This window comes from Bos javanicus, chromosome 23 (genome assembly GCF_032452875.1).
Source record: "Bos javanicus breed banteng chromosome 23, ARS-OSU_banteng_1.0, whole genome shotgun sequence".
NCBI classification, from domain to species: domain Eukaryota; kingdom Metazoa; phylum Chordata; class Mammalia; order Artiodactyla; family Bovidae; genus Bos; species Bos javanicus.
The window spans coordinates 39,908,589-39,933,153 of NC_083890.1; the positions used below are offsets into that span (position 1 = coordinate 39,908,589).

At 40.4% G+C, this 24,565-nt stretch overlaps 1 protein-coding gene and 1 long non-coding RNA gene across 10 annotated transcripts in view; both read left to right on the forward strand.

The window, feature by feature from the left end:
- KIF13A (kinesin family member 13A) overlaps nt 1-24,565 on the forward strand; it is a 202,737-nt gene that overhangs the window by 20,140 nt on the left and 158,032 nt on the right. The window lies entirely within an intron of this gene.
- On the forward strand, nt 260-7,133 carry LOC133236650 (uncharacterized). The gene is made up of 2 exons (XR_009732964.1): nt 260-5,144; nt 5,276-7,133. It is a non-coding gene; the product is annotated as an uncharacterized LOC133236650 (long non-coding RNA).

Genomic DNA, 24,565 nt, shown 5'->3' on the forward strand with positions numbered 1-24,565 from the left:
AGAAATGCAAATCAAAACCACTATGAGGTACCATTTCATGCCAGTCAGAATGGCTTCGATCCAAAAGTCTACAAGCAATAAATGCTGGAGAGGGTGTGGAGAAAAGGGAACCCTCTTACACTGTTGGTGGGAATGCAAACTAGTACAGCCACTATGGAGAACAGTGTGGAGATTCCTTAAAAAACTGGAAATAGAACTGCCTTATGACCCAGCAATCCCACTGCTGGGCATACACACTGAGGAAACCAGAAGGGAAAGAGACACGTGTACCCCAATGTTCATCGCAGCACTGTTTATAATAGCCAGGACATGGAAGCAACCTAGATGTCCATCAGCAGATGAATGGATAAGAAAGCAGTGGTACATATACACAATGGAGTATTACTCAGCCATTAAAAAGAATACATTTGAATCAGTTCTAATGAGGTGGATGAAACTGGAGCCTATTATACAGAGTGAAGTAAGCCAGAAAGAAAAACACCAATACAGTATACTAACGCATATATATGGAATTTAGAAAGATGGTAACAATAACCCTGTATATAAGACAGCAAAAGAGACACTGATGTATGGAACAGTCTTTTGGACTCTGTGGGAGAGGGAGAGGGTGGGATGATTTGGGAGAATGGCATTGAAATATGTATAATATATGAAACGAGTCGCCAGTCCAGGTTCCATGCACGATACTGGATGCTTGGGGCTGGTGCACTGGGACGACCCAGAGGGATGGTATGGGGAGGGAGGAGGGTTCAGGATGGGGAACACATGTATACCTGTGACAGATTCATTTTGATATATGGCAAAACCAATACAATATTGTAAAGTTAAATAAAATTAAAAAAAAACAAAACACAAAGAAGACTTCTGGGACTTCCCTGCTGGTCTAGTGGTTAAGAATCTGCCAGCCAATGCTGGGGACATGGGTTCTATCCCTGGTCTGGGGAGATTCCAGACTAAGCCCCTGGACCACAGCTACTGAGCCCACGTTTTAGAGCCCAAGAGCTGCAACTCTTGAGCCCTCGTGCCTGGAACCCGGGCTCTAGAGAAGCCACTGCAATGAGAAGCCCTTGCGTGTCAACTAGAGAGCAGTCCCTGCTCGTCACAACTAGAGAAAGCCCGCACGCAGCACGGAAGATGCAGCGTAGCCAACAGGAAATAAATACATAGAAAATTAATTTTTGAAAAAAGACTTGTGCACTGAAAGCAGGTTGTTCCATCAGTACACAGAGCCACGTGGCACTGGCGTCCTGACTATGAATGTCCCTGCGTGAAAACTGTCAGTGGGGCCAGAAGCCCCGGCCAGGGTCTGGTGCTACCTGCTCTGGGGGCTGTAGCATGGAGGCCAGTCAGGTGGAAGCTGCCTAGAATCTTCTGTACTCCCTCTGACGGGGGTGGCAGATAGATGCTAATGGGGTACCTTGCTGTCCTGCACGGCTTAGTGAATGATCTTTGGGGTGTGGAATCTTCTGAACTTGAGGCACCTGTTTCTCATCTTGGCAGGCTGCATCCCCTTGACATTGGGCTGGACTTCTGGGAGGGAGCATGGCATTTTACATTGAATAGACCATCCAGTCTTCTTTGCTGGCGGTTAGGAAGCTCTGTGGGTGGTAGAGAAGAGACAGAGCACATCTAGGAATCACGTGGGTACCCTGGTCCAAGTACACTGACCACTTGCCACCTCCTTCCCTTGGGAGGGTGGGTGCATCCGGACAGACTTGATCTGAAGAGGGCACCCAGGGGGTTCGGGTTACATGGCTCAGGAACCGTAGGTCTGTGAAGAGTTATTCCAGGCTTCCGGGCCTTCCCCACTAGTTTCTAGAGTGTTCTACAGATTTGAGACCTGGCTTACTGTGAACATCCTGTTAGCCCACGCGTGCCTGCGTCTGTACTTGCGGATTATTTGTTTGTTTAGCTTATTTACAAGCCGAATGATACTTGTCTAGCGCCTGGTGTTCACTTGCCGGCAGTTCACTGTAGCTCTGTGAGCTCTGTCATGGAGTCCTGAGTCAATATTTTGAAATACTTGAGTGTCAGAGACTAATAACCAATTCCATGGCCCTGGAGAATTTGTGCAAACAGTTCACTGCCCCTGCTAGATGTAAGCATGGGGAAGAATGCCTGGTCTTAATTATCGTCGATGTTTCCTATGTACCTTCCCCTTAGCAGCCAGCACATGCCGTGTGCATGGTAGGTGCTCTCTAGATGTTTATGCCTGGACATGTGAAAGGTATGGCTGTGCATTTTACAGGAAGAGCTGGGCCTGGTGCGTGAGTCTATGGCTGGAGTGATTGTATTTGATCCTCAGGCTGTGTCTGTCATGTCACTAGTGGTTCTGCTGCTTCTAGTCGGGCCCTACGAGCTCTTTAATTTTTGCCTTCTATCGTTACGTAATAATAGGCTCTGCACTGTTTTGTGATTTGTTTGTTTGTTTCTGATAATGGCAGTACAAATATGTCTCCTGAGTCTTACAACTTTGACTAACACTGCCTGGGGCTGACTGGCAGAGACATAGCTGCTTAAGTAAGTAAGTAAGTGTTAGTCGCTCAGTCGTGCCTGACTCTTTGTGACCCCATGGACTGCAGCCCACCAGGCTCCTCTCTGTCCATGACATTTTCCAGGCAAGGATCCTGGAGTGGGTTGCTATTTCCTTCTGCAGGGGATCTTCCCAACCCAGGGATCTTCCCAACCCAGGGTCTCCTGCACTGCAGGCAGATTCTTTACCGACTGAGCTGCAAGGGAAGCCCATAGCTGCTTAGTGTCACTTAAGTAAAGATTGATCCAGCCAAGGTGTCACCCAGACTTTGACAGAGTTTGCATATTTTATGTCAGCAGCACAACATACGTGGCAGCCTCAGCAGCGAGCTTTGTACCGGTAACTAGCAGAAGAGAACCCTGTTCTGGGCAAAGTCATGAGGCTAGGTATGTTTCACTTCCTGTAGCGCTAGAGCTGTTATCTGCCCCAGAGGCGGTATGTGGTCCCAGACTTGGGTGGGTCCCACAGCAGGCTGACTTGGCACTGATGTGAGTCAATATGGGAAGAGAGGAAGTGTCATGGGGAGAGAGGGGTGGGGAGACAGAACGAGAGGAAGGAAAGATACTGGGGTGGGGGCGTTGCCCGTGCATCTGCTTCCAGCTTTACCTGGAGTCCAGTGCCAGGTAACCTGGGTCAGCTCCCTGGGTGGCAGGGGCTGCTGGCCCACGTCCTCTACTTTCTCCTGGTGGATTAGGGGCGCCCCTCATCCTCTGGTTCCTAGGCAGTTGGCTTGATACCACATCTTCTGCTTGTCCTCAAGGCAGTGTTTCTGTTGTTAACTCTGAAGCACACACACCAAAGGACGCTCCTAAGATTATCACTGCCCCAGGGGTTCTTTGAGGGTGGTAGTCAATTTGTACCAATTTGTCCAAGAATGCACACGGGAGTGGAAGTCATGTGAGAATGGCCCTCTGTAGGAATAGCCAGTCTGTTCTTTTTTTTTTTTTTTTTGTATTTTAAGTAAGCTCTTACAGACTTTATTGCCTCTCTGAAGTCTATACAGACTTTATTACATAAGCACTTTATTAACAAGTTACTTTTGATACATCTCACAGTGATTACCAAACAGTCACTAGTAATAGTGCCATGGATGAGCCTTGTTGCTTCAGAAATCAGAGCAGGAAGGCAGAAGGCTCAGAGGCGAGCTAGCTGAGAGCAGCAGAGAACCCTGGCTGCAGGTCTTACCAGTGAGAAAGGCAGGGCAGTTACTGGGCGTCGTTGCCAATAGCAGTCTGTATGGTCAGGTATTTCTTGACTCTGGAGAGAACCAGGCATCCAGGCCCTCAGAACATACAGGCTTCTGGAAAGCTTTGGAATTCAGATAATTTTCTCTGCTTTAGGCAAGTTTTTCCAATCCTTGAGCAATCAAGTGTAAGATGGGCTTCTGCTGTCTTTCCTTCTTCACAGCACTTTTGAAATGACAGAGTAACAAATCTGTTCTACTTTTATTATTAGTTTTTTTAACCCAAGGGGATGTGTGGCTGACCTCTTGGGAGCTCACAGCTGACTTTTGCATGGCTTAGGGCTTCCAAATGCAGGGAAGTAGAAGGCGTATATCTTTCCTTCTCCTTTTGGAATCTCCAGTAACTTTTTTAATACCACTTTTCTTCTAATTATAAAAGTGATGCACATTCACTGTTAAAAAACTTAGAAAAGATAACCTATTAGAAAGATGTAAATAAAATTTGCTCATCATCCTGTTAATATTTTGATGCAATTCCCTTTTCCCGTAGGTGGTATTTTACACCGCTGAATGAAGAACTTACTTCGTGGGGTTATGAAAACATAGCGGTTGCACACTGCCTCTCGGCTGTGACGCTGTCTAAAATTTCAGAACACTAACTTCAGCTCAGAATTAGTCTAAATGAGTTCTCACTGACATTTTACCTGTGTGTTGCTTCAATATCTCCCTTCACCAAAGCCTTCAACTCCTCAGACTACTTTTTCCTCGAGAAAATGCCCAGCACCAAAGGGAATAGAACCTCTACTGAGTCAGCCAAGCATGATCTGTGGAATATTTGGAATGTTCCCTCCCTCATAGATGAAACAGCATTAGTGCTCTTCTGGAACCCGGGCTCCCTGGGTGTCAATCTCAGCACCTGCTTAACCTCACCGAGCTTCAATTCCCAACTTTGTTTAAAATAGATAAAGCACTTAAAACAATTTCTAGCACCTGGAAAATACAGTGTTAGCTATTTTTATTGGTGCATTGTCCCTAATGCAGTATAGTAAGAACTGTGAGAGGATGGTGCTGATGTATGATGAGTAATGATGAGAAGAACAAAAGTACTGTGAGATAATTTCTCAGTTATTTGATGGGAGGATGCAGTTGTCTGTGCCTGATCTATGTTGAAACAAACAAACAGTGTACTGTATTTGGATTAGATCTGATTTTATTCATACTCTCCTTTTTGTAAATGCTCAGATGGTCACCAGTAAGGATCTTCTGAATTGTGTTCTTTCAGCTATGCTTCAGAACTTTTGAAAGTGTACTTTGCTTACTGGCAAAAGTATGTTCCAGAATCTTGAATACTAACTGTGTCAAGCTATAAACTCATTTAGTGAAAAGAATATTAGAGACAAATTCCAGTGATGTACCACGTTATTTCTTGTATCAAACTTGCTATGTTAAGTCACTTTAGAGATAGAATTAAAAATCTACACGTGTAGATTGTTTAACTTTTTTGAGTTGACATTGATAATTTTAATTTTAACCTTTCCATGATCATCTTTGCGTGAAAGAACTCTGGACAGAAGTTCGCTTGCTCCTTGGATGAAAAGCTATGACCAACCTAGACAACATATTAAAAAGCAGAGACATTACTTTGCCAACAAAGGTCCATCTAGTCAAAACTATAGTTTTTCTAGTAGTCATGTATGGATGTGAGAGTTGGACTATAAAGAAAGCTGAGCACTGAAGAATTGTTGCTTTTGAACTGTGGTGTTGGAGAACACTCTTGAGAGTCCCTTGGACAGCTAGGAGATCCAACTAGTCCATCCTAAAGAGAATCAGTTCTGAATATTCATTGGAAGGACTGATACTAAAGCTGAAACTCCAATACTTTGGCCACCTGATGAGAACTGACTCATTGGAAAAGACCCTGATGCTGGGAAGATTGAAGGTTGGAGGAGAAGGGGACGACAGGAGATGGTTGGATGGCATAGCTGACCTGATGGACGTGAGTTTGAGTAAACTGCAGGAGTCGGTGATGGACAGGAAGCCCTGGCATGCTGTAGTCCACGGGGTCACAAAGAGTTGGGGACAACTGAGTGACTGAACTGAACTGATCTATGGATGTGAAAGTTTGACTATAAAGAAAGCTGAGAGCCCAAGAATTGATGCTTTTGAACTGTGGTGTTGGAGAAGACTCTTGAGAGTCCCTTGGACTGCAAGGAGATCCAACCAGTCAATCCTAAAGGAAATCAGTCCTGAATATTCATTGGAAGAACTGATGCCGAAGCTGAAACTCTAGTACTTTGGCCACCTGATGAGAATAACTGACTCAGTGGAAAAGACCCTGATGCTGGGAAGATTGAAGGTTGGAGGAGAAGGGGACGACAGGAGATGGTTGGATGGCACAGCTGACTTGCTGGACGTGAGTTTGAGTAAGCTCCAGGAGTTGGTGATGGACAGGGAAGCCTGGCGTGCTGCAGTCCATGGGGTCGCAAAGAGTCGGACACGACTGAGCGACTGAACTGACCTGAAGCACCACGATCACGCTACTTCCCTATCTGCAGGGTTTTAGCCCCACTGCTGTATTTCTTTTTTATTTGATGAGCTTGTGATTATTCCTTAATCTAAAACTGTGACAAAGGCTAACGTGTGCTTTATCCTCACAAAGGTAAATTTAAAATAAAGCAGTAAGGTCAACATCAACCCTGATAATAAAACTACTGAATAAGTTATAAGATTTAGCATCACAGATGTCTTCGATGGTTGTGCTTGGAAAACATCTCCCTAATGAAGCAAAGTTAAATTACTTTGTTTTGAGTCACTTGTAATAATTTCTTTCCCTTCCTGCTTCTAAAAAAAGAATGGAACTTTTGACTTAGTAAAAGCTATGTGAAATTTTGTAAGGGCCAGGGAAAGAGTTTTTCTGTCCGAACAGTTTCTCTCAATAATTGTTGAAATACTGGCCAATAAAATGGCCTTTAGGAGACTTGAATCAAATAGAACAAAAGCCTTATTCTTCCCCACCTATGATTTTTAATATGTGAATATTGTTCTCAGATAGTCAAGTTTTAATATGTTTAGCATTATTGGAAGCATTTCTTTATCACCAAATTAAATATGTGGACAGACCGTATCTAGAGATTGACCAAAACTAAGAACTAGCGGAGGATACTAATCCAGCATTTTCAGTTAGGGTGCTTTAGTTTCCTTTGATTTTTTTTTTTTTTTTAATATACCTTTCAAAATTCTAAAAACATTTATCTGGAGTAAAATCAAGTAAGCTTTGAAGATCTTCAGATGGTAATCACCTTAGCCTGTGAAAAATTTGTCAGATTAGTATCATTTTTATCCAATTAATACCAGAAACAAAAATAGAAAACAAACAAAAACCCAAAGCAAAAAATAAATGAACAAACAAACTTTAAACTTCTGTGTTTCTTTTTGTGAAAGTCGCATCAATGTACACTCAGTTTGACAGCATTCTACTTTTATTTTCTTTCTCTGTGTTAATTCAGTAACTATTTTGATGAATTTTATTTACTTCCACTTTATTAGTGATGGGGTTCAATACTTATTATCTTTGCTTTTTCTACAGTTGAGGGCAATAGGGAATAAGGTACAGTTTCCTGATGTTAATTTATGAGAACCACAGACAGACTTATTAAAACATCCTTTTAGGCCAATGAATGATCATAGCTTCTGAGAAGTAGGTGAATGGACTTACTTGAATATTATTTGCATTTTGCCTATTTTTCAAATGTGTTTGATTTGATTTGATGTATTGATTTGATACATTTGCATATTGCAAAATGATCACCACCTTAACTTAGCTCACAGCTCCATCGTGACACATAATTCTGTTTTGTGTTGAGAGCATTTAAGATGTGGTCTCTTAGTAACTTTCAAGTATGTGATCGAGTATTATTAGCTATCATTGCCATGCAGTAGATCCCAAACTTTAAATATAGTCTCTTTGGACTGTTTTTGTCTGTTTCATGTGTAATAGTCGATAATAAGTGCCATTTGCCTCTCTTGGTTTGGCCTAATTAAAGGATAATATAAAGGGCCTAAAATACGTTTGGTGCTTTTTGGGCCAATTTTGTGGTGATTTTGAGTCTCTGACTTGCTTGCTGGGATTTGGTTTAGCTTATATCTTAATAACTTGTTTGGTTATCTCCACACCAGTTGCTGCTTCCCAGCTTGGTCATCTCAACTCCTTGCTGGGTTTCCAACTCTCTCCTCCAGCCAAGACTCTCCCCTTACCATGCCCACATCTGATGAAGTTACACATTCAAGCTCTTCCGTTCTTATTCTCTCCAGTCTGAAATGCCCTTTTAGCCTCCTGTCCATTCATGTTCATTAATTCCTTCTAGATCGTCGTCTAGATCATTGATTCAAAATTCATCTCATTCAAAATCCAGCCTCTTTTCTATGACCCTTGTTTTAACTTCAAATCCTCTTAATGGTGTTTAGTTTTAGCCATGTTATCATGAATTCGTTCACTTACCTTTTTATAATTAAAAAGCCCCCCAAATTATAAGCTTGTTGAAAGAAAGCTTATCAGCTGCCTTCACTTTGATGCATCAAAGGTGTCTAGTGTGACAGAGGGCCCTCAACAGCATAGTGGGGGAGCTGGTGATTTGCGGTGCTTGGAACTTTCTTTTTAGTGGTGGAGTCAGTAGGGCCTTCTTTCCAGCTCCCTTCACTTTTGCTTTGCTGTTTCTCATGCACAGCTCTATGATGGACAGTACATCATGAGCCTACTTACCTGAATTCGCCAGGGAATTCTTACCCGTATTTTCTGTGGATAACATTTTTCTCCTGAGCAATGACATAAAAAAGTATTTCTCAAACATTTAAAACCAAGGCCCTTTTTGGATCAACCTGAGAACCTCACATCCCCCCGAGAGACAATATTCTCATGTATCCTCTGAGAAAAGGAAGGGAGAATCCTTTTATTTTCTCCCAATTATAATTGATAACGACTCTCCTCTTACTTACTGATGTTGAAGTTTATTACTCTAAAATAATGGCGCTTTTTAGGCCAACCTGATTACATTCATAAATGTATATTTAGGGTATGGAAGGAAAAATTGTATTTGTGGAGAAAGTCTCGCTAAACAAAGAGGTCTTGGTTTTGAAGTTCATCATGGTTATTTTTAGTTATATTCATTTGTTAAGTTCACAGCAAACTGGGAAATTCTTAAAGAGATAAGAATACTAGGTCACCTTACCTGTCTCCTGAGAAACCTGTGTGCATATCAAGAAGGAACAGATAGAACTGGACATGGAACAACCAACTGGTTCAAAACTGGGAAAGGAGTACAACAAGGCTGTATATTGTCACCCTGCCTATTTAACTTATATGTACATTGTGTGAGATGCTGGGCTGGATGAATCAAAAGCTAGAATCAAGATTACCAGGAGAAATATCAATAACCTCAGATATGCAGATGATACCACTCTTAATGGCAGAAAGTGAAGAGGCACTAAAGAGCCTCTTGATGAAGGTGAAAGAGAAGAGTGAAAAAGCTTGCTTAAAACTCAACGTTCAGAAAACTCAGATCATGGCACCCCGTCCCATCACTTAATGGCAAATAAATGGGGACAAAATGGAAAGAGTGACAGACCTTATTTTCTTGGGCTCCAAAATCACTGCAGATCGTAACTGCAGCCGTGAAATTAAAAGACGCTGACTCCTTGGAAGAAAAGCTATGACAAACATAGATCGCGTTTTAAAAAGTAGAAATGTCACTTCGCCGACAAAGTCCATGTAGTCAAAGCTATGGTTTTTCGTTAGTCATGTATGGATGTGAGAGTTGGACCATAGAAAGACTGAGCGCTGAAGAACTGATGCTTTTGAACTGTGGTGCTGGAGAAGACATGAGAGTCCCTTGGACAGCAAGGAGATCCAACCAGTTAATCCTAAAGGAAATCAACCCTGATTATTCATTGGAAGGACTGATGCTGAAGCTCCAATACTTTGGCCACCTAATGTGAAGAGCTGACTCATTGGAAAAGACTCTGATGCTAGGAAAGTATTTCCAGTCAAAGGAAAATCCAAAATTATTTTTCATGACCCTCTGTCCCCAAAAAGTTTTCAAACTGAAATATATTTGTCATATAACATTGTGTGAGTTTAAAGTGTACGACATATTGATTTGATAGCTTTATGTATTACAACATGACTGACACTGTAGTGTTAGCCACTGTCTCTATCATACCACTTAATTATCATTGTTTTTTTTGTGGAGGAAAAATTAAGATCTAGTCTCAGCAAGTTTGATGTTTATTACTTAGTGTTATCTATAATTGCTGCACTGTGCATTAGATCACCAGGATTTATTTATCTACTAGTTGCAAGTTTGTATCCTGAAACAACATCCTTCCCCACCCCTGATAACTACCATTTTATTCTTTTTGAATTCGGCTTTTCTTAGATTCCGCATGTATGATAGCATACACTATTTGTCTGTCTGCGTATTGCATTTAACATAATGTCTTCAAGGCCACCCACATTGTTGCAGATGGGAGCATTTCCTTCTTTCTCATGGCTGACTAATATTACACACACACACACACACACACACACACACAGAGTATTGTCTTAATCCATTCATCCATTGACTGGCACTTAGGTTGCTTCCATTTCCATATCTTTGCTGCTGTGAACAGTGTTACAGTAATCATGGGAGTGCGTATGTCTCTTTGCTATCTTGTTTTTATTTCCTTTGGGTGTATACTCCGAAGTGGAATTGCCTGATCACATGGTCGTTATGTTTTTAAGTTTTTTGCGAAACCTGCGTGTTGTTTTCCTTAGTGGCTGAAGCAGTTTACATTCCCACCAACAGCGTACAAGGGTTCCTCTTTCTCCACATTCTTGGCAATGCTTGTTATCTCTTTTCTTCTTGATGATAGCCATTCTAACAGATGTGAGATGATAGTTCACTGTAGTTTTGACTTGCATTTCCCTAATGGTTAGTGATGTTGGTACCTATTTGTGTACCTGTTGGCCACTGGGACAATGTCTCTTTCGTTCCTTAGCTAGCTTTTAAATCAGATGTTTGGTTTTTATTATTGAGTTATATGAGTTCTTTATGTATTTTGGGTATTAACTCCTTATCCCATATATGGTTTGCAGATATTTTCTCCCACTCTATTTTCATCCTTTTCATTTTGTTGAATGTTTCCTTTGCTCTGAAGAATTTTTTTATTTTTGATTTCCATTGACTCATACTCTTTTCTTATGATTCTACCGTTGGCAACTTTTAACTCCTAACATTTCTCTGCTGGTTGTGGAATCACAAATGCCATCCAAAATGAATGCACAATGCAACTTTTCCCAGACTGTGCCCATAAGTGCCCTTGAAAGGGTCATGCTGATTGGTGGAAACGGAGAACTTTTAATTGCATGAAGAAACCTACCATTCAGTGTCTCCAACATTCATTTTCATTTTGGGGGTGAATGCAGTGGTTTAATAAGTGTACATTGAAAATACCTATCTTGCCTACAGAGGAGTACTCTTTACTTCAGGCAGAATGGTGTCTCAGCAGTAAAGAATCTGCCTGCAATGCAGGAGATGTGGGTTTGATCTCTGTGTTGGGAAGATCCCCTGAAAGAAGAAATGGCAACACACCCCAGTGTTCTGGCCGGGAAAACCCCATGGACAGAGGAGCCTGGCAGCCTACCGTCCATGGGGTCACAAAGAGTCAGACACAAGAGCAGGTACACACAGGATGTATCTCTACTTGTTGGGGAGAAAACTCCTAATACAAAGGGGTTGGGATCATCTTATTTTGGGATTGTTTAGTGACTGGCTGTTTCCAGCTGGTTTATTTTTCTAAGAATACATTCTTTCCTCTCCTGCTTTCCAACTCTTGACTTGTATGTGTCCATACAGAGAAACATCTGGTATTCTGAGAATTTTATTTTTGGTGGCAACTGAATATTTTTATAACACTCTTGTTTGTATTCTAGCTTCCAAACATAATGGAGCACGATTAATAAAGAGCAATTTGCAAATGTACGTAACATACATGATTTTGTATGAGTATGATTGAATGTTCCATGAGGCTCCGTGAGCATAAACGAGACTTTCTGTCTGGAAGCACTCATGAGCTTCTGGCATCATGTCACCTTCACTTGTCATTGTGTACTTAGCACAAAGACTTACAGTAAACCTTGAATGAATGGTAAGATGTGTATAGTTCCTAAACATGACTTGTACGTGGCTTACCAACCTATTCATTTTTTACTTAGAAATAAATACATGAAATGTTCGCATTGCCAAAGTAAGTTCATAGTTGGATTTTTATACATTCAAGAAAATAAATAGGGGATGAAAATCAGTTTAGTGTTGGGGTGATTGAAACTATGACGATGGGTTAGATGGAGTAAATGAAATTAAAATACAAGAATAAGTCATACATCAAGAATTAATTTGAAGTATCATGTTATACATTCAAGGTGATGATGAAGCAATAGAATAGAAGTTTGAAATATGAAATGCTATGAGGATAGTAGATTGGAAAAAGTAAGTTGTTGTTAGAATATCCAATTGTTGTGGTCTTTGCTTCTCAAAATTCAAACAACAGCTGTACTACATTTATAGAGAATAGTCTTCACTATTTATAGCTTGAGAACCAATGTTATAAGCAAGAAACTATGTATTAAGATATTTATAGTGATTTTACTTGACAATTTTAGTGCTTGGAAGTCTGATATATCTAGTTTTAGAGTTAGACGTGTGCTGTGCAGAACCCTGTATGCAAAAAAAATTTTCTAAAAGAACAGTTGGAAGAAATTTTTCTGCTAAGAGGGGCCAGAGGTCACATTTTCCAGGGAAGAGTTTTTGCAAGCCACTTTGGTGGGTTTTGAGGAGTTTAGATTGACGTGAGGGGTCATCTGGACATAGTAGATGAAATCAGTTTCACGAAGACAAATTACAGTTGATTAGAACGGATGGTGACTGTGCTTTGGTTAAACCCCTCATTGTGCAATAAGGTATAATTGTAACTAGATGAAAATGCAGCGGCTTGTAGAGGCGGGTGTCTGTTATATAAAGAGTTTTCTATTTCTGTGTCAGGTTTCGGACAGAAGGCTGCTTCAATAGCAGGGCTTGGGGATAGTTTTTAGAGACTTTTCATGGTTGAAATGTCTCTCTGTGATTGTTTCCTGTAATAAGACCGGTGCCAAGACTTTAGAGTGCTCCTTTAAAGCTTTTTGAAAAACCGTGGGAGCCATTGTGGTAGCCAGTTTCATGACAGTTGTGAATGGGAAGGAACAAACCTCTATCAGGCTGTTAGATGCTCCATACATATCATGTCTTCAAATGTGAGAACCCCAGCACCGCTTTCACTAATTGTTTCATTTAGGCATAACTTGTCTCCTTAAATTAGATGACTAATTTCATGTATATTGAGATCCTGTCTTGGATTCCATGTTTCTATGTTGGTTGTTCTTACAGTGCTAGGCAAGAAGTAGGTGATCAATAAGACTGTGCTAATTCATTTGGAAAGGTTGGACCATAAGCAGGTGGCACTCATAGCTGCATGATCGATAGTCTTTAAAAGAGTGTGTACACAACTGGATTTCTATGGACCTTCTTCACAGTGGACCCATAGAGCAGTGTTTATAAGCACAGACTCTGGAGCCAGGCTATCTGAGTTCAAATCCCAGCTTTTTTCAAATATTGCTGTGTGACCCTGGACAAGTTCCCCGACCTCTGCATGCAACGTTTCCTCATGTCAGTGAGGATGACACGACCTACTTGGGGTGGACGTGAGGATTACAAGAGTCAACACTTGAAGAGTGTTTAGAATGGTGCCTGTTGGGACTTCCCTGGTGGTGTAGTGGATAAGAATCTGCCTGCCAATGCGGGGACATGGGTTTGATCCCTAGTCTGGGAAGATTCCATGTGCCACAGAACAACTAAGCCCGTGCACCACGACTACTGAGCCAGCGAGCTGCAACCACTGAAGCCCGCCTACCTAGAGCCTGTGCGCCACAGCAAGAGAAGCCATTGCCATGAGGAGCAAAGAGGAGCCCCTGATTTCTGCAACGAGAGAAAGCTGGCACAAAGCAGTGAAGACCCAGAGCAGTTAGAAGAAAAAAAAAAAAACAGCACCTGGCACTGAATCTGTACATCAGCTTGCTCTGCTTTCTGTTCACCCTCAACTTGTTAGCCAATAAGATTTAAAGTAATATTTACTTTTAAAAATTGTATTTATGATCTGAAACAGATGGAGGTCATTTCAGAGAAACCTGTGCACAGGGAAAACAGTCAGTATCAATGGCATCATCTTAAATATAAAAGACAATGGTTGACTGGTGTGATGAATAAATTTGCATGTATTTAAGCAATTATATGGATGTGTGAACACCAAGTTGGCATAAATTAACTCACAGGTTAATGCATGGAAATAAACCATATTGATTTGGTGCAACCTCTTCCTGGGACTTGACAAGGAGTCGCAGTAAATGGGGGATTGCTACCTTAAACATAGCCCACACCTTCTTTGGTGTAATAAACCATGCCGTTCCTTTTAGCTGTTATCACATCCAAATGGCCAAATCATTAAACATTAGTTCCATTGGTGTATTGAAGTAAGATAAATTTTGACCCAGAAATGGATACTTCTTGTATTTCAAACACTGAGTAAATGCATATTGTTGTGTTTGTTTAAGAAAGGCACTTGTTCAAGAATATTCTGAAATTACAAGGGAGATTTTACTTAGTGTCTATGTGATTTGTTAGCCAGATACCCAGATTGGTGTGCAGGGAGAGAAATTCACGTGAAACTTTGTCTAATCAGTTCTTTACCTGAGTGGTTCAGAGATGAAAGAAAGCAGAATGGCCATTCAATGAATTGGTAGAATAGATTTATTATTGTTGTTTTGTTATGTTTAAATAAAAACAGATGGAAACCCAGGTTCTAGTTCTGGCTTGGCTGCTGACTGCCTGATCCTAGACAAGTAAAAATAGTCCCAGTATGTGAATTGAGGAGGTTGTACCAGATTGAGGTGGTTAGACCTAAGGCCTCATCTGACTGTCATGTTCAGCGATTCTGAATTTAAAGAATTGTTTGAAAGTCCTTGTAAAGGGGCATGTACTATAACCAGTTGAACTCGGGTTATAGAATCAGTAAAATTCTATTGTGGAAATGTCTTCAATGTAAGATCAGATCAGATCAGATCAGTCTCTCAGTCGTGTCCAACTCTTTACGACCCCATGAATTGCAGCACACCAGGCCTCCCTGTCCATCACCAACTCCCGGAGTTCACTGAGACTCACGTCCATCGAGTCAATGATGCCATCCAGCCATCTCATCCTCTGTCGTCCCCTTCTCCTCCTGCCCCCAATCCCTCCCAGCATCAGAGTCTTTTCCAATGAGTCAACTCTTCGCATGAGCTGGCCAAAGTACTGGAGTTTCAGCTTTAGCATCATTCCTTCCAAAGAAATCCCAGGGCTGATCTCCTTCAGAATGGACTGGTTGGATCTCCTTGCAGTCCAACGGACTCTCAAGAGTCTTCTCCAACACCACAGTTCAAAAGCATCAATTCTTCAGCGCTCAGCCTTCTTCACAGTCCAACTCTCACATCCATACATGACCACTGGAAAAACCATAGCCTTGAGACGGACCTTTGTTGGCAAAGTAATGTCTCTGCTTTTGAATATGCTGTCTAGGTTGGTCGTAACTTTCCTTCCAAGGAGTAAGCGTCTTTTAATTTCATGGCTGCAGTCACCATCTGTAGTGATTTTGGAGCCCAGAAAAATAAAGTCTGACACTGTTTCCACTGTTTCCCCATCTATTTCCTATGAAGTGGTGGGACCGGATGCCATGATCTTCGTTTTCTGAATGTTGAGCTTTAAGCCAACTTTTTCACTCTCCACTTTCACTTTCATCAAGAGGCTTTTGAGTTCCTCTTCACTTTCTGCCATAAGGGTGGTGTCATCTGCATATCTGAGGTTATTGATATTTCTCCCGGCAATCTTGATTCCAGTTTGTGTTTCTTCCAGTCTAGCGTTTCTCATGATGTACTCTGCATATAAGTTAAACAAACAGGGTGACAATATACAGCCTTGACGAACTCCTTTTCCTATTTGCAACCAGTCTGTTGTTCCATGTCCAGTTCTAACTGTTGCTTCCTGACCTGCATACAGATTTCTCAAGAGGCAGATCAGGTGGTCTGGTACTCCCATGTCTTTCAGAATTTTCCACAGTTTATTGTGATCAAGGAAGATACAATGTTGAAAACCAGGCAAAATCAGGTAATTGCAATGAAAACTAAGAAAAGGTTTTCTGAACAAACCTAATACTGTGTTTTTCTTTCTTTGCTTTTGGCTGTCCTGGGTCTCTGGTGCTGCGAGGGCTCTCTCTTGCTGTGGAGCAGGGGTGTAGTTGCTCTATGGCATGTGGAACCTTCCCCAAGCAGGGATCAAACCTGTGTTTCCTGCATTAGCAGGAGGATACTGTACCACTGGAACCCCAGGAAAGCCCTTAATACTGTGTTTTGGTGGTGGTGGTGGTGGTTTGGTCGCTCAGTTGTGTCTGACCCTTGCGACCCCATGGACTGTAGCCCTCCAGGCTCCTCTGTCCACGGGGATTCTCCAGGCAAGGATACTGGAGTGGGTTGCCATTCCCTTCTCCCATTCTGTGTTTTAAATTATGCTATATGTTATACTTTAAAATGTAACACTGGGGGCATGTTTAGTAAGCTGCGTTTATTGAGCAGCTGTTCCAAACCCAAGGAAGGATGAAGTTTGTGAAGACCTTAGTGCTCCTCCCCTCAAAAAGCAGGGCAAGATGTTGTCTTTGAACCATAGGAGTTTATTATCTGTTCAGAGTTGCTGATATAATTATCTAGTTTCCAAAGAATTTTTGCAATTTCAGTTAAGTGATACCTCGCACAAAGGCTTAAACTTTTTTTTTTCCCTTGCCTTTCCTTCTGGTTATTAAGAGAATAAATGATAAACAAGAAACCTCCACTTTCCCTTTTATTCCCTACCTCGCACAAGGGCTTAAACTTTTTTTCCCTAGCCTTTCCTTCTGGTTATTAAGAGAATAAATGATAAACAAGAAACCTCCGCTCTCCCTTTTATTCCCTAAAGGCAATCATTTTTAAAAGTTTGTATCCTTTGAGAAAGAGAGGGACTATGGATGTGTATTCAGGCACGTGTGTTTACATGTATTTGTGTGTGTGCTCAGTCACTGAGACGTGTCCGACTCTTTGCAGCCATCCAGACTCCTCTGTCCATGGGATTTTCCAGGCAAAAATACTGGAGTGGGTTGCCATTCCCTTCTCCAGGGCATCTTCCCAACCCAGGGATCGAACCTGCATCTCTTGCACCTCCTCCATTGGCAAGTGGATTCTTTACTGTGCCACCTGGGAAGCCCTTTTGCCTAAATAAGATCATCTGTATGAATTGTTCTCTAAGTTGCTTTTTAACTTAACAGAATAATGCCTTCCTTTCTCTGTGAATGCATATGCAGCTACCTCAATCTGTTTAGCTGTTTCATTTTATGGAAGAATTATCATTTATTTATTCATTCTCCTATTGATGGAAACACATGGATAACTTTCACTATAAACAGTACTTTAATGAGCATCATTTTTCCTTTAGAAGCCAAAGAATGAGTTTATTTGGGGTGTGTTAGGACTGCAGCCCAGGAGACACAGACCCAAGAAGCACTTGAGTTGTGTTCCACCAAAGTACAAAACGGGGCAAGTTTATTCCAATGAACATCATTGTATATTTATCTTTACTTTCTTAATTATTTCCTTAGAACAAGTTTTTTGATGTAGAAACCTGAGTAAAAGGTTATGAGCATTTACAACTTAAATACAAGCCATCAAACTGCTTGTAGAAAAGTTGTATATAAAATATTTTTTAAAGTTTAAAGTTTGTTCAAAAAGTTCATTTTTAATTTTTAAATTAAAGTATATGTAAATAAGTTCAGAAAATTTTAAGCACAGGGAATATAGCCAGTATTTTAAAATAACTGAATGAAGTAGGGTCTATAAAAATTTTGAATCACTGTGCTTTATACTGGAAACTAATATATTATAAATCAACTATATTTATATATGTGTGTACATATATATATATGTATATATACATATATATGTAACTGAATCTCTTTGCTGTACACCTGAACTAACACAACATTATAAATCAACTGTTTCAATAAAAATTTTTTTTAAATTTTTCAACAGAAAAAGATTTGATGAGTATGAGGCCCTGAATGTCTTACAGCTGATGACTAGATAAATAAAACATGATCTATCCCTACAATGGAATATTACTTGGCAATGAAAAGGAATGAAGAACTGATGTGTGCTACAACACTCACGAGCCTTTAAAACATTATGCTAGTGAAAAAAGCCAGTCGTAGAGGACCACATAGCATATGATTCCATTTATATGAAGTGTCCAGACAGGCAAATTCATAGAGACAAAGTGTGCTTGGTGATTGTCTAAGCCTGGTGGAGGGAGGGAGTTCAGAGGGAATGAGACTGCAAACAGGAGTAGAGTTTTCTTTGAGGGTGTTGAGAATGTTCTACAGTTAATTGAGGTGATGACTATGCAACTCTGTGACTATACCAAAACCCAGGGCTTTTCTGGGGGCTCAGATGGTAAAGAATCTGCCAGCCATGCGGGAGAACTGGGTTTGATCCCTGGGTCGGGAAGATGCCTTGGAAAAGGGAATGGCCACACGCTCCAGGTTTCTTGCCTGGAGAATTCCATGGGCGGGGGACCTGGTGGGCTACAGTCAACCGGATAGCAAAGAGTCAGACACGACTGAGTGACTAACACTTTTCAAAGAATTGTATACTTTAAATTGGTGAATTGTATGGTATATGGATTATATCTCAATAAAGCTGTTATTTAAAAAATGAAGTGTATGGAGAATTGCATCAAAACAGATATGGAAAGTGGATGTTGGCAGCATGGAGCTCCTTAGGCATGAGTTAATAGAAGGCAATGGCACCCCACTACAGCAGTCTTGCCTGGGAAATCCCATGGAGAGAGGAGCCTGGTAGGCTACAGTCCATGGGGTCGCTAAGAGTCGGACACGACTGAGTGACTTCACTTTCACTTTTCACTTTCATGCATTGGAGAAGGAAATGGCAACCCACTCCAGTGTTCTTGCCTGGAGAATCCCAGGGACGGGGGAGCCTGGTGAGCTGCCATCTATGGGATCACACAGAGTCGGACACGACTGATGCGACTTAGCAGCAGCAGCAGCAGTAATAGCCCACATATTTAGTCATTCACAGCCAATAGTATTCTTTTAAGATATTTAAAATCAAGGAAAAAAAAAAAGTCCTTTAGTATTTAGAGGCTTTTCTAGGTGGATGGTTAAGGGATATTTCTAATCTTTATAAGTATTTTTAAAAATGTTTTATTTGGATTTGGTTAGGTATGGTTAAAGTATACTTGAGGATTATTAGAGGAATAAGGGTAAATTCCTAAGGTTGAGAGATAGTTATTGCTTTGTGGTTTTGCAGATGCTCAACTGTTGAATAAATAATGCTTTTGTTAAAATTCCATGGGGCACTCATCCGGAAAATAGGGTATAAGAAAGGAATGTGTGTTTGTGTGCATGTCTTGTACTATCTGTTGGTCCTAAAGAATGTAAGAAAGTAAGTTTGACCAGTGAAACTCACAATTACAGTGCTTTATTTGGTAGTCCATTAATGAATTATTTTGTTACATCACATGTGTTTGAATAATTATATTTTAAATTTTCTGTTTCTCTAATCAGAAATAAAGTTTGCAGTCAGATTTGTTCAAATCCCTTCTGGTTTGTTAGAATTGAATCAGTTTGCTCATAGCTCCTCTCTTCCTTATACTTTAGGAAGCAGAGATTTGTAATTTTGTATTTACAGAGATCAACAGAAAAGATCATTTGCCCCACACTCTGAGACTCTGCCAGATGTAATTTACATTTGAACAAGGATTTACAAAAGAACAAGGATTAAGTTAAACAATTAGAGCAGTATGCTACAGACTATATCCTAGGAAAACTATTTGGGTCAATAGTTTTTGTTTTCAACAGGCTCTTGCATTGTGAGTGCCCAGTAAATTGGTTGTAATTAATAATGGTCTTAGTGCTATTCTTTGTTTAGGAAAAAGGGAGCTAACTAAAAGAAGTTTGTGACTGCATTTTGTATCATCCTGGTTAATCAGAGAATTTTATTAATCTGACAACCATAATTATGCTTACTTTTAAAGTCCACCAGTAGTGTATTTGTCATCTCTTAACTGTGCTTAGGGCTTCCCTGGTGGCTCCATGGTAAAGAACCCAAATGCTATAATAATACAAGAGATGCAGGTTCGATCTCTGGGTCAGGAAGATCCCCTGGAGAAGGAAATGGCCCACTCCAGTATTCTTGCCTAGGAAATTCCCATGGACTGAGGAGCCCGGTGGGCTACAGTCGTGGCGCGCGTACACACACACACACACACACGCACAGATGTGTCTGTGGATGCATGTGTAATTTCTAAGGGTGAAAGTCCATATCTTTCATCAAAATATCAACGATCTCCACAACTCCAGAAAATTAAGAACACTGGTGTCAGGTGTATTTTATGATTGTGCTTAGAAGCATGTTTTTCTTTTCCTGTCGTAACTGGTTTCTTATTCCAGCTTCACTAACAACAGAATACATTTAGAGAGCCAAGGTCTCTAGACTTTAGTTACATTGTTGTTTTTACCAAAGTGCTGAAATATAACAGCAGCTGCCTGTTGTTTCTCTAATCACTCAGTAGCCAGAATTAAAATGTTGTGGCTGGCTTTCATTCATTGCAGAAAGGCCTTTGTGGTCACTATAATAAATATTAATCAGAACTTCCCCAAAAGCCATTGGTCACGTGCTTTGTCTCACTAGTAATTAACCTATCAGTGAGCTATGGCACACTCTGGTGACGTTTCCCTAAAAGATTTATATATAAGGCAAACCAGGGCATGATAAATTTTTCTATGCAAAGTGCCTTTTTGACCCAGAGGAGGCTAATGTAAATTTCTAATGAGCTATGATGTATCACGGTAGGTGAGTTTCAGCACTTCTTTTGAGATGGTATACACCCCCATCTCATCTGGTCCTGTTTTTCCTTAGGCCGTGTTGTATAGTGTACATTTGACTTGTGTATTCATAGTGAATGTAATATTCTAAAGCAAGAAGCTATTTGTCATTAGCTTTTACTTTCACAGAGCTGGTAATCTCCTGCATAGCCCTTCTGTGCTGTGAAAGTGGACCTGTGATCCACTTTGTGTCAAGTTGGGGAACAAAAACATTTCCCTTCAGTGTTTAGGCAGTATAACTTATTTTGCTCTAAAAAACCCACAGTGCTGGAGAGAGTGAATTGATTCCTTCACTGTTTTCAGAAGTTGACAGGCATCTTTTTGTATTTCTTAGTCTGCAAAGAAAGCAGTGCTCTTTGTAAACAGGCGTTTGTGAATCCACAGTGTCCTTATCCAAAGCACCAGCACTTGTAATGTCATAAGAAAGAGCTTCACTGTTGGATGACAGTTTTAGGCCAGGACCCCTTAATAGCATCCTGTCGGGTGCTTTAGTCTGGTCATTCCAGAGTCTCTTCATCCGAGACCAGGGAGGAGCAGGTAACGCAGTTCTGCAATTCTTTACAATCCAGCATGATCAGAATAGGATCGAGGCATAAAAAAAGCATCCTCAGTATCCAGTGACATTTCCTATGCTGAGTTTTTAGTCTCTCCTTTTTTTTTCCCCTACTCAGTCATGTCCAACTCTTTGTGACCCCATGGACTGTCTATGGAATTCTCCAGGCCAAAATACTGGAGTGGGTAGCCTTTCCCTGCTTCAGGGGATTTTCCCAACCCAGGGATCGAACCCAGGTCTCCTGCATTGCAGACGGATGTTTTACTAGCTGAGCCACAAGGGAAACCCAGTCTCTCCTTGGGCATCAATTTAAAAATTTTTTTGCAGCTTCCACCTTTTAAGCCTTTGTTGCTTTTGCTTCTGTGTATATGAGATATATATATATATCAAACATATATATAATTTATTTTTTAAACTGTTTGAGAATAGGTTACATACATCTTAGCCCTTTAGCCCTGAATATTTCAGGGTGTATTTTCTAAGAATATAACCAAAATTAGAAAATTTAACAATCAAATTTTGACATTAAGGGGGAATGTGGAAATAAAATAGGGATCAAGCCCAGGTCTCGCGCATTGCAGGCAGATTCTTTAATAGCTGAGTTACCAGAGAAGCCTGGAAACAAAGTAGCTAGCCTTAATTATTTGTTATCACATTTTGCTAAGATAAATTTATTCTTTTACAGTCGAGCTCTCTAAAACAGAACTATGTAAATTACCTTTATTAAAAAGTTTTTAAAGCATTGCCTGTGTAGTAAAGGAGTACATCATTTATATATGTTGGGTTTTAACAGCAAAGAAAAATGTTGAAGTACCCAGTATCACTACCGAGTTTGTACTTGTGAAGTCCCTTGTAATGACTTTTCCTCACTCCATTCCTCTCCATGGCCCCAAAAGGAAACTACTCTCTGACTTTCATGTACTTCTTTCTCTTTGTTTTCTTTATGACGTAACTAGACTTAATTTTCTGTTTGCCTGATAATCATGTAATTAAATATTTTTCTAAATGGACTGATATTCTTTGTACTTTCCTCCCCACTTCATTTGCTTAACTTTTGTGGGGGAGAGCTTTATTAAGGCATAATTTGCACGTGGTAAGACTTACCCACATAATGTACAGTTTTTGGTGAGTGTTGGTAAATGTATACCATTGTGCAGCCATCTCCACAGTCAGCTTTGTTTTGATTCATTTGTTTATGTTGACGCAAGTAGGTGTGGTTTCTTCACTTCTGCTGTTGTGTGGTATTCCATTGTACGAATATACTACAGTTTATCCTTTTGTTGTTGATGGACATTTGGGTCGTTGCCAGGTTTGGGCTTTTATTAACAATGCTGCTATGCACATTATTGCTGGATTGTGGGATATGTGCGTGCTTGTGTGTGTGTGTGTGTGTGTAACATTTTTTCCAAAGTGGTTATATCACCATCAGTAGTATAGGATAATGATACTACTTGTGCCAAGGATAGTACTTGATATTATGCAACTTTAAAATTTTTATCAATTTGGAGCATGTGAAATACTGTCTCAGTTGTGGTTTTAATTTGCATGTCCTTCATGACTAATGGCTTCCCTGGTGGCTCAGACGGTTAAGAATCTGCCTGCAATGCAGGAGACCCGGGTTCCTCCCCTGGCTTGAGAAGATCCCCTGGGGAAGGAAATGGCAACCCACTCCAGTATTCTTGCCTGGAAAAGCCCATGGAAAAAGCCTGGCAGGCTACAGTCCATGGGGTCGCAGAGAGTCAGACACAGTCCGTGGGGTCACAAAGAGTCAGACTGAGCAACTAACACTTTCTCTTTCGCTTTCTTTCATGACTGATGAACATCTTTTCAAGTATTTATTGGCTATTAATTTGCTTTTTTTTAAAGTGCTTGCTCACTGTTTTGCCCACTTTCCTTATTTTTTACCTTTTTTCTAATCAAGTCCTAGAAGTTATTTCAGACTGTTCATATTACTCTTCTGTCATATACAAATATCTTTTCCCCAGCTTGTGGTTTCTCTTTTCACTTGGTTTTAATTGCTTTTGATCATCAGAAGCTCTAGTTTTAAAAATACTCAAATCTACTCTTTATCTTTATTTAAGATTAATATCTTGTGTGTCTTGTTTTAAAAGGTTCTTTACTGCCTGAGGGCTATAAAATATCCTTGAATTTTCTTCCATAAAGTTTGAAATTTCACATTTAAATCCTTGAAATTGATTTTTAAAAATATGTATGAGGTAAGGATTAATTATCCCTCTATATAGATAACCTGTTGCCCAGCACTGTTTATTGAATAGCCCAGCTTTTCCCACTTATCTGTTCTACTAATTCTGTCATATCAAGTTTCCTGATAACCAAGGATCATTTTCTGAGCTCTTGATTCTGTTTCAGAGCCCTCTGTATCTTTCCCTGGATACTCCATCCTCTGCAATTACTCATAGCCATAGGGCCAGCTTCCCCTCTTTGTTCTGCTTCATGGGTAGATTGGTCCTTATAGATTTCCATTAAGAAATTATGTCGTAGGTCTGTCTCCCAAGGCAATAGAAATAAAAGCAAAAATTAACAAACGGGACCTAACCACACTTACAAGCTTTTGTACAACAAAGGAAACCATAAAGAAAACAAAAAGGCAGCCTAGGGACCGGGAGAAGATATTTGCAGATGGTGAGACCAAGGTCTTAATTCCCAAAATACACAAAAAGAAATTATGTCGTGATGGCTTTGGGTGTATAGCTCAAGGTGGAAAGAACTGACATCTTTATAGTATGGGATTTTCTAACCCGAGAATTTGATGTCTTTCTCAATTTCTTCTTTAACAATAGATTTTAAATTACAAAAGTCTTCATAAAGTTCCTACACAGATTTTCTTAGATTTGCACATAGGTCCTTAAATTTGTTATTTTGCTATTATTAAATGGTATCTTTTAAAAACTTTTATTGCAGTATGTAATATGATGTGCAGTTTTTTTTCTGTATGTATAAGTGCACAGTTTGCTGAGTCAAATCACCAGCACCCTGATCAAGAACCAGCAGTTTCTGCAGCAGCTCTGCTCATATTCCTTTAACTGCCAGCCCCCCAAGGGCTGCCCACTGTCCTGACTTCCGAGAGCATGGGTCAGTTTGGCCTGTTTGTAGACTTGAGATGTAGATGAATTAGAGGGTTTGTGTTCTTCTCTAACTGGCTTCTTTTGCTCAGAGTTTTATTTGTGTTCATCTAGTTATAAATGTACAATAG